The sequence below is a fragment of the Myotis brandtii genome, unplaced genomic scaffold (assembly GCF_000412655.1).
Source record: "Myotis brandtii unplaced genomic scaffold, ASM41265v1 scaffold772, whole genome shotgun sequence".
NCBI classification, from domain to species: Eukaryota; Metazoa; Chordata; class Mammalia; order Chiroptera; family Vespertilionidae; genus Myotis; species Myotis brandtii.
The window spans coordinates 92,294-102,653 of record NW_005371090.1 but is presented as its reverse complement, the minus strand read 5'-3'; the positions used below and the strand labels follow the sequence as shown (position 1 = coordinate 102,653).

Here is a 10,360-nt window from a genome sequence, read left to right as displayed (position 1 = left end):
GCTGAAAGCAGGTTTCTGGGGTTTTGTTTAGCTTCTATATTTGTAACAATGTTTCTTAAACTGCAAGCTCAGAGGCCGGCAAGGCAGGCGGGGAACGTTGGCTTCCTTCGTCACTGAAGCAAGCAAGCCTCCTGTTTGTTTCAAGCTGCCTGGCTGTCGGCCACCAACTTGGTTGGCAGTTAATTTGCATATCGCCCTGATTAGCCAATGGGAAGGGTAACGGAGGTACGGCTAATTACCATGTTTCTCTATTATTAGATAGTACTAGAGGCCCAGTGCATAAAATTTGTGCACTCGGGGGGGGGGGCATCCCTCAGCCCAGCCTGCCCCCTCTAACAGTCTGGGAGCCCTCACAGGATGTCCTACTGATGTCCCTGTGGGGAGCGGGCCTACGCCGCAGTCTGGCCTCCCTCTGTGGAAGGCAACTGCCCGATCAGGTATATAGATACTTTCTGAAGGCAGCACAGACTCCTTCCTTATTTCTTTCCTCTGTGGTTGGAGAATAGGGAACTAAAAGGTGGAGACAGAACTGTGGCCGGGCCTGGGGCTCTTGTAGGCAGCAGAAAGAAGGAGAGGGCTGGGGAAAGTCTAGACACGGTTTTCTTCAATTGTCCTCCCTTCCTCCGGGCCCCTCGCTCTGTTCTTTCCTTGTCGTGGTGGACGCTTGGGCCTCGGACTGACAGGAGCCCAGCGATGGTGGAGTTCAGTCCACTCACTTCTCAGCTGAACATACAACTGCCTCACATTCCAAGTGGAGCTGTTTTCAAGTGGCTAAAGTGCTGGCAATTCATGCCTCCTGGCCTTTCCCCTCTCGGGTTTCCTCCTTGGGTCAGTTGCATACTTCACCGAGACACCGAAACAACTCCGCCCTGGTAGTTCTGCACCGGCCCCTGCCTGGGCCTGGCCGGGCACTGTTCCTTGAGGTCTCTGGGTCCACAGTCTGAGCTCAGGGAGGTCACCCAGAGCCCGTTCCCCTGGACAGGTGGGGCATGGGGGTTAGCTTGAAGAGCTGGAGGAAGATGGCAGAGTAAGAGTTGGTATGAACCAGCGCTTGCTTAGCCAGACTTCCTAAGCTCCCCATTGGGCCCAGGCTGGGCCCCTTCCCCACACCAGGAGGATCCCAGCTGAGGTCCCCTCCCTGCACTTGCACCCAGCGCTCTCCTCCCTGTTCTACCACTGGGGGAAGGGAGCAGCTCACCTGCTCTGGACCCTACCAACCTGGAAGGCTGAGGCAGAGGTGGTGCAGCCTAGGGTGCTGGTGGCTGCGAGGCTTCTCCCCCTCCCTGAAGCGTGGGGTGGGGTTGCAGCAGCTCACAGCCACCCCTGGGCAACATGCATGGAGAAACCGCTCTCCACTGAGCCACCGTCCGCCCAGGACCTGTGGGGGTTGGGGTGGCCTTGGGCTCCCACTGGCCCCACTGAAGCCAGACTCAGCTTGGCCGGCCACCCCCGCTGCCCTAGGGCTGCGCATGCCCCACGGTCCTCATCGCCCTCATGAATCGCCGTGGTCTGGCCATCCCATCCCAGGAAGTGGCCATCCCGATTGCCATGGCTCACTCCCCGGTGCAGTTGGGCCTGCCCAGCAAGCATGTAGGCAGGAGCTGTGCCTCTGAGGGGAAGGAGGAGGGATGCGTAGGCCAGGGCAGAAGTGGGGAACTTGGCGATGTAAACACAGCCCCCCCGCCCCATGTCGTGCAGGCCCCTCGCGCTGCATTCCTGAACCCCTGGGTGCCCCTGCCCAACACTGTGCTCTCGGGCCTGGGGTGGGGGTGAGGGACCTAGAGCTGCGGCCTGAAGGCAGCCCTCGCTGGCTTGGAATCGCAGTGGTCGATCAGGGAGGGATGTGGGGTGCCAAATTCCGCCTTTCTCTCTCTCTCTCTCTCTCTCTCTCTCTCTGAGGGCCCCATGTCCCCGGCGGGTGGGCGGGGGCTCAGGCGAAGGCAAGTGATGCCAATCACCTCGCCTGAGCCCCCACCTGCCCCCGGGTCATACATGGGACGCCCGGGCGGGCCGGTGGATCACTGCTGCCCTGCCCAGCCTCCCTGGGTCGGGTTGCACATGGGACGCCCACTGCCCTGCGTCGCAGATAGCAGGCCTGGATGGCAGCAGGGCAGGCAGGATGGTGCTGTCCCACCCTGCCTGCAGTATGCAAATTAGCCGCCATCTTTGTTGGCGGTTGATTTGCATATCACGCTGATTAGCCAATGGGAGGCGTATCGAAGGTACAGTCAAATACCATTTTTGTCTATTATTAGATAGGATTTTTAAAATCCTCACCTGAGGATATTTTCCCATTGATTTTTAGGGAAAGTGGAAGAGACAGGCAAAGACAGAGAGAAACATCGACGCACATTGATTGGTTGCCTCATGCACAAGCCTGGACCAGGGCCTGGGCTGGGGAGGAGCCTGCAACCAAGTACATGCCCTTGATCGGAATCAAACCCAGCACCCTTTGGTCTGCAGACCTATACTCTATCCACCAAGTCAACCAGGCTAGGGCAGGATGTACCCTTGAGTTAAGCATAGGTTCACCTGGTTGGGCACATGGTTGGGCAGAGAAGGGCTATGTCAGCAAGAGAAAAACTAAAAACGAATTCTGGGTAGGTATCCAACAGTGTCTATTAAAAAGTTCCAATGTCCATGGTTTGCTTTTCATTCATTCACATTTAAGCAAATCTTCCCAATTCACCAAGTCCTGCCCAAAAACACAGAGGTCACTCTCAGTTTTTCCACTGCATCATTTTAAAATATGAACTGGCAAACAATGCCCATCAGACATATAAAGAAAACCTGCAACATGGAAATGAAAGATCATGATAAGGACTTCCGTTTTCAATTTTAATATAGTAACTGATATTGGACACAAGAACTTCCACCAATGCAATTATCAAACTGGGAAAAATAAATAAAATAACTGTTTTCAGACATTGGTCAATAGGAAAGAGAACTGTAACCCCTAATCGAAGAAAAAAATGAACAAACTTCATGACCATCATAGCTTTTTGCATGGAAGCACTTTCCAGATCACAGTCAGGGAAGGCCAAACAAAGCATGATAGTGTCAATGAGTTGAGGAGATAGAGATCAGATATCAGAGAGGAAGAAGCTATACAGAGAGGTTTACACAGGGAAAGACTCCACGAAACTAAACAAAGAACAACTATTAGGGAGAGAACACTTCTGGGGAGCAAGAGGCTGAACAATGACCAGAGATTGCACAGGAATGGGAGATGTTGGTATTACAACCAGCCATAGTGAAGAGATTGCATTAACTACCCCAGGAATCTAGTAGACACCCCAGAAAGGCTGGGATTTAGGAATAGACTTAATTTAGCACTACAGCAGCACTATTAAAGAGAAATATTACAAATGTAATTAAAAATTATCTTGTAACCTCTTTAAAAAAGTGAAAATCACCTGGCCACCATTGCTCAGTTGTTGAGCATCAACCTATGAACCAGGAGGTCATGGTCTGATCCCCAGTCAGGGCACATGGCCGGGTTGCAGGCTTGATCCCCAGTGTGGGGCATGCAGGAAGCAGCTGATTGATGATTCTCTCTAATCATTGATGTTTCTATCTCTCTCTCTTCCTCTCCCTTCCTCTCTGAAATCAATAAAACTATATTTAAAAAAAAGAAACAGCCCTAACCGGTTTGGCTCAGTGGATAGAGTGTTGGCCTGCAGACTGAAAGGTCCCAGGTTCGATTCTGGTCAAGGGCATGTACCTTGGTTGCAGGCACATCCCCAGTGAGAGGTGTGCAGGAGGCAGCTGATCGATGTTTCTATCTCATCAATATTTCTAACTCTCTATCCCTCTCCCTTCCTCTCCATAAAAAGTCAATAAAATATATATATTTTTAAAAAGAAACAAATGAAAATTCTAGAACTGAAAAAAAAAGATTTGAAATGAAAAATTAACTGGCTGGTTTAACAGGAATTAAACATTACAAAATAAAATAAGTGAAGTTGAAGGCAAATCAATGGAACCCATTAAACTGAAGCCAAGGGAGAAAAAATCATTCAAGCCTCAGTGACTGTAAGACATTATCAAGTTATCTGATTAAGTGTCTGGTGAAGTCCAGCTTCCTATTCATATACATCTGTCTTCTCACTGTTCTCACATGGTGCAAGGGACCAAGGAAGCTCTCTGGGGTTTCTTTTATAAGAGTACTAATCTCATTCATGAGACCTCTGCCATCATTATGTAATCACTTACTAATGGCCCCCTCCCTCCATCTCATTGGGGATTAGGTTTCAACATATGAATTTTGGGGAGACATGAATATTCAGTCTATGGCACCATATAAACAAAAACATCTGTGGACTCCTCTATAATTTTCCAAGTGTAAAAGGGTCCTGAGACCAAAAGGGTCCTGAGAACGTCTCTTTAACCCTTTTCCATATACAACCTCACTCACAATATATTCCTAGTTCAACTCTGTCTTCAACACCAACATAACTCTCATTAATCAGTAGTGGAGACCATTATCAGAAGAGATGGGAAGAGAGAGACTATGAATAGTACTGTCATTTGTCTTGTAATATGTAGCTCATCTTTCTTTTGTGAACCCTTGATATTGATTTCTATGTAGCTCTGGCCAATAAACACTTGAAATCTCCATGTGGGTAATGATACTCCTGACATTTTGGCCACAGGAATATTACTGGGAACTATATATGTCTTTCTTAAAATCTAGCCTAAATACATGGATGCTACATAGAGATTATGGGGAAGAAAAAGAAGTTCTATTACTACCTAACTATTCTCCAGTTACAGAAGAAAATAAAATATTGTAAGATGAAAGGTAACTTAGGATATCTTTGGACAGAACTAAAACAGGGAAAGAATCACAGAACAGCATCACATTTAATTTCAAGAAAGGTGCTCTCCAGAAGAACAAAAAGGGCGAGCCTTTCAAGAGTCACCGATGAAATGAGTTTGAGATAAAGGATCCTTTGATCCTCCAGCTGATGTCCAGAATAGTGCAACCCAATTTCTTATGAGAATCCTTTTTTTGGCGCTCTCTAACAAAACTGTTCTCCCTAAAGTCACCACAGGGATCCTAATGGTTAAAATCAATGGTCTAACTCATACAACTTAACAAAAGGAAGATAAACAACCCAATAAAAAAATGGGCAACGGACCTAGATAGATACTTTCAGAAGAGGACATAAGGAAGGCCAAGAGACATATGAAAACATGCTCAAAGTCACTAATCATCTGAGAGATGCAAATCAAAACAACAATGCGGTACCATCTCTCAGCTGTCAGAATGGCTATCATCAAAAAATCAACAAATGACAAGTGCTGGAGAGGATGTGGAGAACAAGGAGCCGTCCTTCACTGCTGGTGGGAATGCAGACTGGTGCAGCCACTGTGGAAAACAGTATGGAGTTTCCTCAAAAAACTAAAAATGGAACTTCCATTTGACCCAGTGATCCCACTTCTAGGAATATATCCCAAGAAACTAGAAACATCAATCAGAAAGGATATATGCACCCCTATGTTCATAGCAGCACAATTTACCATAGCTAAGATTTGGAAACAGGCTAAGTGCCCCTCAGCAGATGAGTGGATTAGAAAACTGTGGTACATCTACACAATGGAATACTATGTTGCAGTAAAAAAGAAGGAATTCTTACCATTTGCAACAGCATGGATGGAACTGGAGAGCATTATGCTAAGCAAAACAAGCCAGTCAGAGAAAGATAAATATCACATGATCTCACTCATTTGTGGAATATAATGAACAACATAAACTGACGAACAAAAACAGATCCAGAGACAGAGAAGCATCAATCAGACCGTCAAACCTCAGAGGGAAGGTAGGGGAGGGTGGGGGTAAGGGAGAGATCAACCAAAGGACTTATATGCAGGAATATAAGCCTAACCAATGGACACAGACAACAGGGCGGTGAGGGCATGAGTGGGGTGGGGGTGGAGCAATGGGGGGGATCAGGACACATATGTAAAACCTTAATCAATAAAGAAAAAAGAAAAAAGAAATAAAATCAATGGTCTAGTTTGAGACTTCATGCTATTTGCTTTCTTCAACAGTTGATATAGCTGAACCAACTTTTGTTCTGTAAAAACATTTTCTCTCACTTCCATGTGTTTATTCTCTAAAGCATTTTCTCCTTCTTGGTTTATCATTACTTTGTAATTTTCTTAACAGAATTTCCCAACCTTGCTTCTTATAGGAAAAAACCTCCACAATAAAACAAAACAAACAAACAAACATAAAACCACATAAAAAAATACCCTAAAACATTAATGTCCTTCTGGATTGTGTTCTGTTTCTGGTCCTTTTCTCTTCTCCCTGAGATACCTCATTCACAGCCTTCTACCACACCCAAGGAAGCCATAATAATTCACAATCTCCAGATCCACGTTTCTGACTACTGGATATCTTTGCCTGGATGCTCTGCAGGCATCTCAAAGTTAAAATGCCCAAAGCTTATCTCTCCCTCCACCTCCTCCAAAACCTACTCCTCCTTTTCTATTCCCTATCTCACAAAGTGGTACCACTATCCACCCAGGAACCCAGGCCAGAAACCTGGGTGTCATCGTGAACTCCTCCCTCTCCACACTAAATGGCCCAGTAAGTATTCTTAATTCTATATTTCTGCAACCCAATATCTCCTCTCTAGCACCCTAAGAGACTTCGCCTAAATTCTTATCAATATTTTTCAACAATAACATCTTAGCGAGTCTGCCCTACTACCAGGCTCTGCCATTTCTAATTCTTTCTTTAGAATAAATGACATCAGACTTGGGATTTCACTATTGAGGAAAGTTTTCAAAAAGGTTTTGAGAAATGACATACGAGGCCTTTAATTTTTTTTGGGGGGGGGGGGTCAGGGAACAAAAGACCCATCATCTACTCTCACTGTCATTTCATCATAATAATTTTAAAGTACTGTTCAACTTCAAAAAACAGAAAGTACCAAATTCTCAAAGCAGAAAAAAGTTCTTTAAATATACTTGGCTTTATAAATGAAACAATTTTCTGGAGGGGAACCACTGTTCTAGAATCTAGGCTACCATTAGAGTCATCTTTCACAAAGCAAAAATGACTAATTTTCCCTAGCTTGAAAACCTGTTTGTATTATGTAAACATTTAAATTTATCCACATAATCTACATGCATATCATTTTACTGTCTTTTAATGGATACACAGTATGCATAGTATTGACATGCTATTGATATATCTGTTGTCTTCTATTTTAGGCATTTTCTTAAATATTAAAATTTAAATATCCTTTGTCACCTCAAAGCCTTACAATAAAAGCCATACTCTTTACAGCAACATAGAAGGCCAATTATAATTTGGTCATAATTTACTTATTCCTCAGCAAGAACTTCTCCTAAGCATAACACATTTTTTTCATGCCTCAACCAGAAGCAGTTCTCTGCCCCTTTCTCCAAGAGGATATTTGGCAATGTCTGTTATAGTCTGAATTGTGTCCCCTCCCAAATTCATGTGTTGAAGCCCTAAGCCCCCAATGTGACTGTATTTAGGAGATATATATATATATACACACACATACACACACACACAGGTGTTGGCAAAAGTAGGTTTATAGCTGTGAGTATGTGAAAGAGTTAATAAAGCTATTGAAATAATCATAAACCTGCTCACCCCTGTATATCATACAATTTATACATTTTAAAAGTTACATGTATAGAATTTTTAAACCATAAAGATATGAAAAAAGTCCTTAGTATTTCCCTTAATGTCAAGCAATCACGCTTTCCCAATTTTTAAAAACATATTTCTTGTTAACCCATTGCCAAATGTCACATAATATATGTGTGCCTTAAATTATTTAGACCATCATATAATCTACACAAATGGAAAATTTATAAGAATATGACTTACTAACAATATTAGCTAACACATCACTATTGTGTCAGACATTGTACTATCATAAGTGCTTTTTCTCCATTTTGAAATTTAATTTCCATATCCTATGCTGTGGTACTATCATTATTCTAATTTTACAAATGAATAAACTAAAATTTGGAGAGACTGACTTGTCCAAAGCCATACCAATAGCAAAGATTTCAAAGAAAATAAGGCTAGGGGTAATTATGTTGTCCATTTTGGAATCAAAATTTTCTCAGCAAAAATACATTTTTGGACAAAATAATAAATATGTTTTATAATAATACATTAATTTTATAATAGGACAAGTATCTCTCTAAAAGGAAAAAAACTTGTTTTTGTCAGATTATCTAGGTAGCCACCTGAGACGAAATGACTTCATGTAATTAGCTAGCAGTTACTGGTATTGAGATAGGTGCATTTAGTACAGGTTTTCTTAGATTCTTATTTAGGTTTTCAACATTTCTTACTCTTCTACCTCATTCAATTTTCTCTTGCAGAGAAAACCAAATGATGAAAATAGGAATGTCATGTACTACTATTTTAAGTACAGTTAACTTAGTTACCTCAAACTCTTCAGTGTCCTGGAAAACAATCTTCCAGCAAATATCCATTATCAAGCTTTTTAGATATGTATTGTTTTTTACTACTACCTTAAAGTTTTGTTTTCTTGCCTCTTTTCAGGAAAGGGACAGAAGTACAGTACAATCCCTTTGCAGCAAAGAAACAATATTTTTATTACGGCAGTTTTGCATCTTATTTTTGTCACTGAACAACCTTAACTTTGACATTGATAATTCTGTAGATCAACTTATACCTTAAGCACCCCTGTGTCAAAATTCATCTATCAAATTTACTGGTTTTGTCCTCTGGGATCCTGTGTTTCCCGGGAAAACACAGGTAGTAACCATGACCCAAGTGTTCCCATAACTTAGAGAGGAACCAAGAAGATTCACAACAAAGCTTGTAGGCATTTTTTTTTTTTTTTTTAATGTAGCAGATTTTACTTATAAGGATGTTAAGGGCTTCTGGGAGTAGCTTTGCACTTCAACAAAGGTGAGCTTTGACTCCTCCTGAGGTTGACCAGCTACATCTTGCCCTCAATTTGAAGATCTTTTAGACCCTTTAAAAATTCATCAGCTTTGTGATAGACAAACTTGAAATAGAAAATAATAAATAAGGAAAGTATTAGCATCTTATTATTTCTTTTAAAATATAGATATTTTTATTGATTTCAGAGAGGAAGGGAGAAAGAGAACATGATAGAAACATCCCGGGCATATGCCCTGACTGGGAATTGAACCCTGACCTCCTGGTTCATAGGTCGATGCTCAACCACACACCAGCTGGGCTATTTTACTATTTCTTTACATATTTGTTTCATTGAATGCTAAACTTTCTTCAGGGTACAGATTTTTATCTTATTCATTCTTGCATCTTTCACCAACAAAAAATTACTTCTGGTCTACTATCAATAAATATTGACTGAACAGATTTGAAATTTCAATTGGGAAGGCAGCATACAGAATTATTAAACTTTTGGTGCCTGATGACCTGGGTTTGGATTCTAATTGTATTAACTTGCTGTATGACCTGGTACAAATTACCAAAACTCTCTAATTTCCTCAACTCAGACGTGGATTAAATGAGATAATGAAGGCAGAGTACTTGGCACTTCACAAGTACCCATTTATACAATGGGTAACTACTAAGCTCCTACGACCCTCTAATTTAGAGGTAGGTATTGGCGGTGAGTATAAAACACGCAGGATTCCTGTCTTCGTGGAGCTGGGGAGATAGACATAAAACAATCACACAAATGAACTAATTACACGTTGCCACGGAGAAAAGGGTTAGGAACTCAGTGAGAGGCTCCGAGGGCAGGGCCTGAATTAGGTCGCTGAGGAAGGGCTCCCTGAGGGAGTGGCGTTTAAGCTGAAACTCGAAGGACCAGGAAATTCTCTATTTCCCCATGTGCCTCACCTCTCTTTAGTCTGGCTTCCATCTGTCCACCTAAACAGCTCTTGCTAAGGTCCCCAACGGCTTCCATCTGACATTTTTCTGTCCTTTTACTTGACCTTTTCGTAGCACTCAACGCAGTTGACCACTCCCTTCTAGAGACGCGGTCCTCCCTTGGCTTCTCTAGTAAGCGCCTCCTCATCTCTTTTTCCCTTTGCAGGTTCGTCTCCTTAGTGCCTGGACGGCCTGGCCGTGAGCCGTAATGGTGAATAATAGCGCAGTCCTTCTGAGTCATAAGGAGTGTGTACAAGTGAGCACATCTCCCAGCCCCTCTTCTCGCTTTCAGGGCGCTTTATAAAACCGCGAATATCAAACTTTTCGGCTCCAATAGAGACTCCCTTTTCTCTGGCGGACGGCGCCGACATCCAACAGGACCCCAGGCCGGCAGATATGCTCCGGGAATGAATGCCTGAGGCGCGGGAGGAGGCGGGTGTCGGGCCCCGCACCAGCCAA

At 43.2% G+C, this 10,360-nt stretch overlaps 1 protein-coding gene across 11 annotated transcripts in view; it reads right to left on the bottom strand.

The window, feature by feature from the left end:
- LOC102244898 (uncharacterized protein C3orf20-like) overlaps positions 1-10,354 on the bottom strand; it is a 107,054-nt gene extending 96,700 nt beyond the window's left edge. For 7 of the 11 annotated variants that reach the window (XR_001359976.1, XR_001359977.1, XM_014530763.1 and 4 more), the window contains exon 1: positions 9,872-10,354. The gene's annotated coding sequence lies outside the window, so the exon portion shown is untranslated. Of the gene's footprint in view, positions 1-3,724; positions 3,747-5,642; positions 5,665-5,975; positions 6,165-9,259; positions 9,273-9,871 lie in introns of those variants that run through there. The other 4 variants (XM_014530765.1, XM_014530764.1, XM_014530767.1 and 1 more) reach the window with 4 other exon arrangements.
- Between the last annotated feature and the right edge of the window lie 6 nt (positions 10,355-10,360).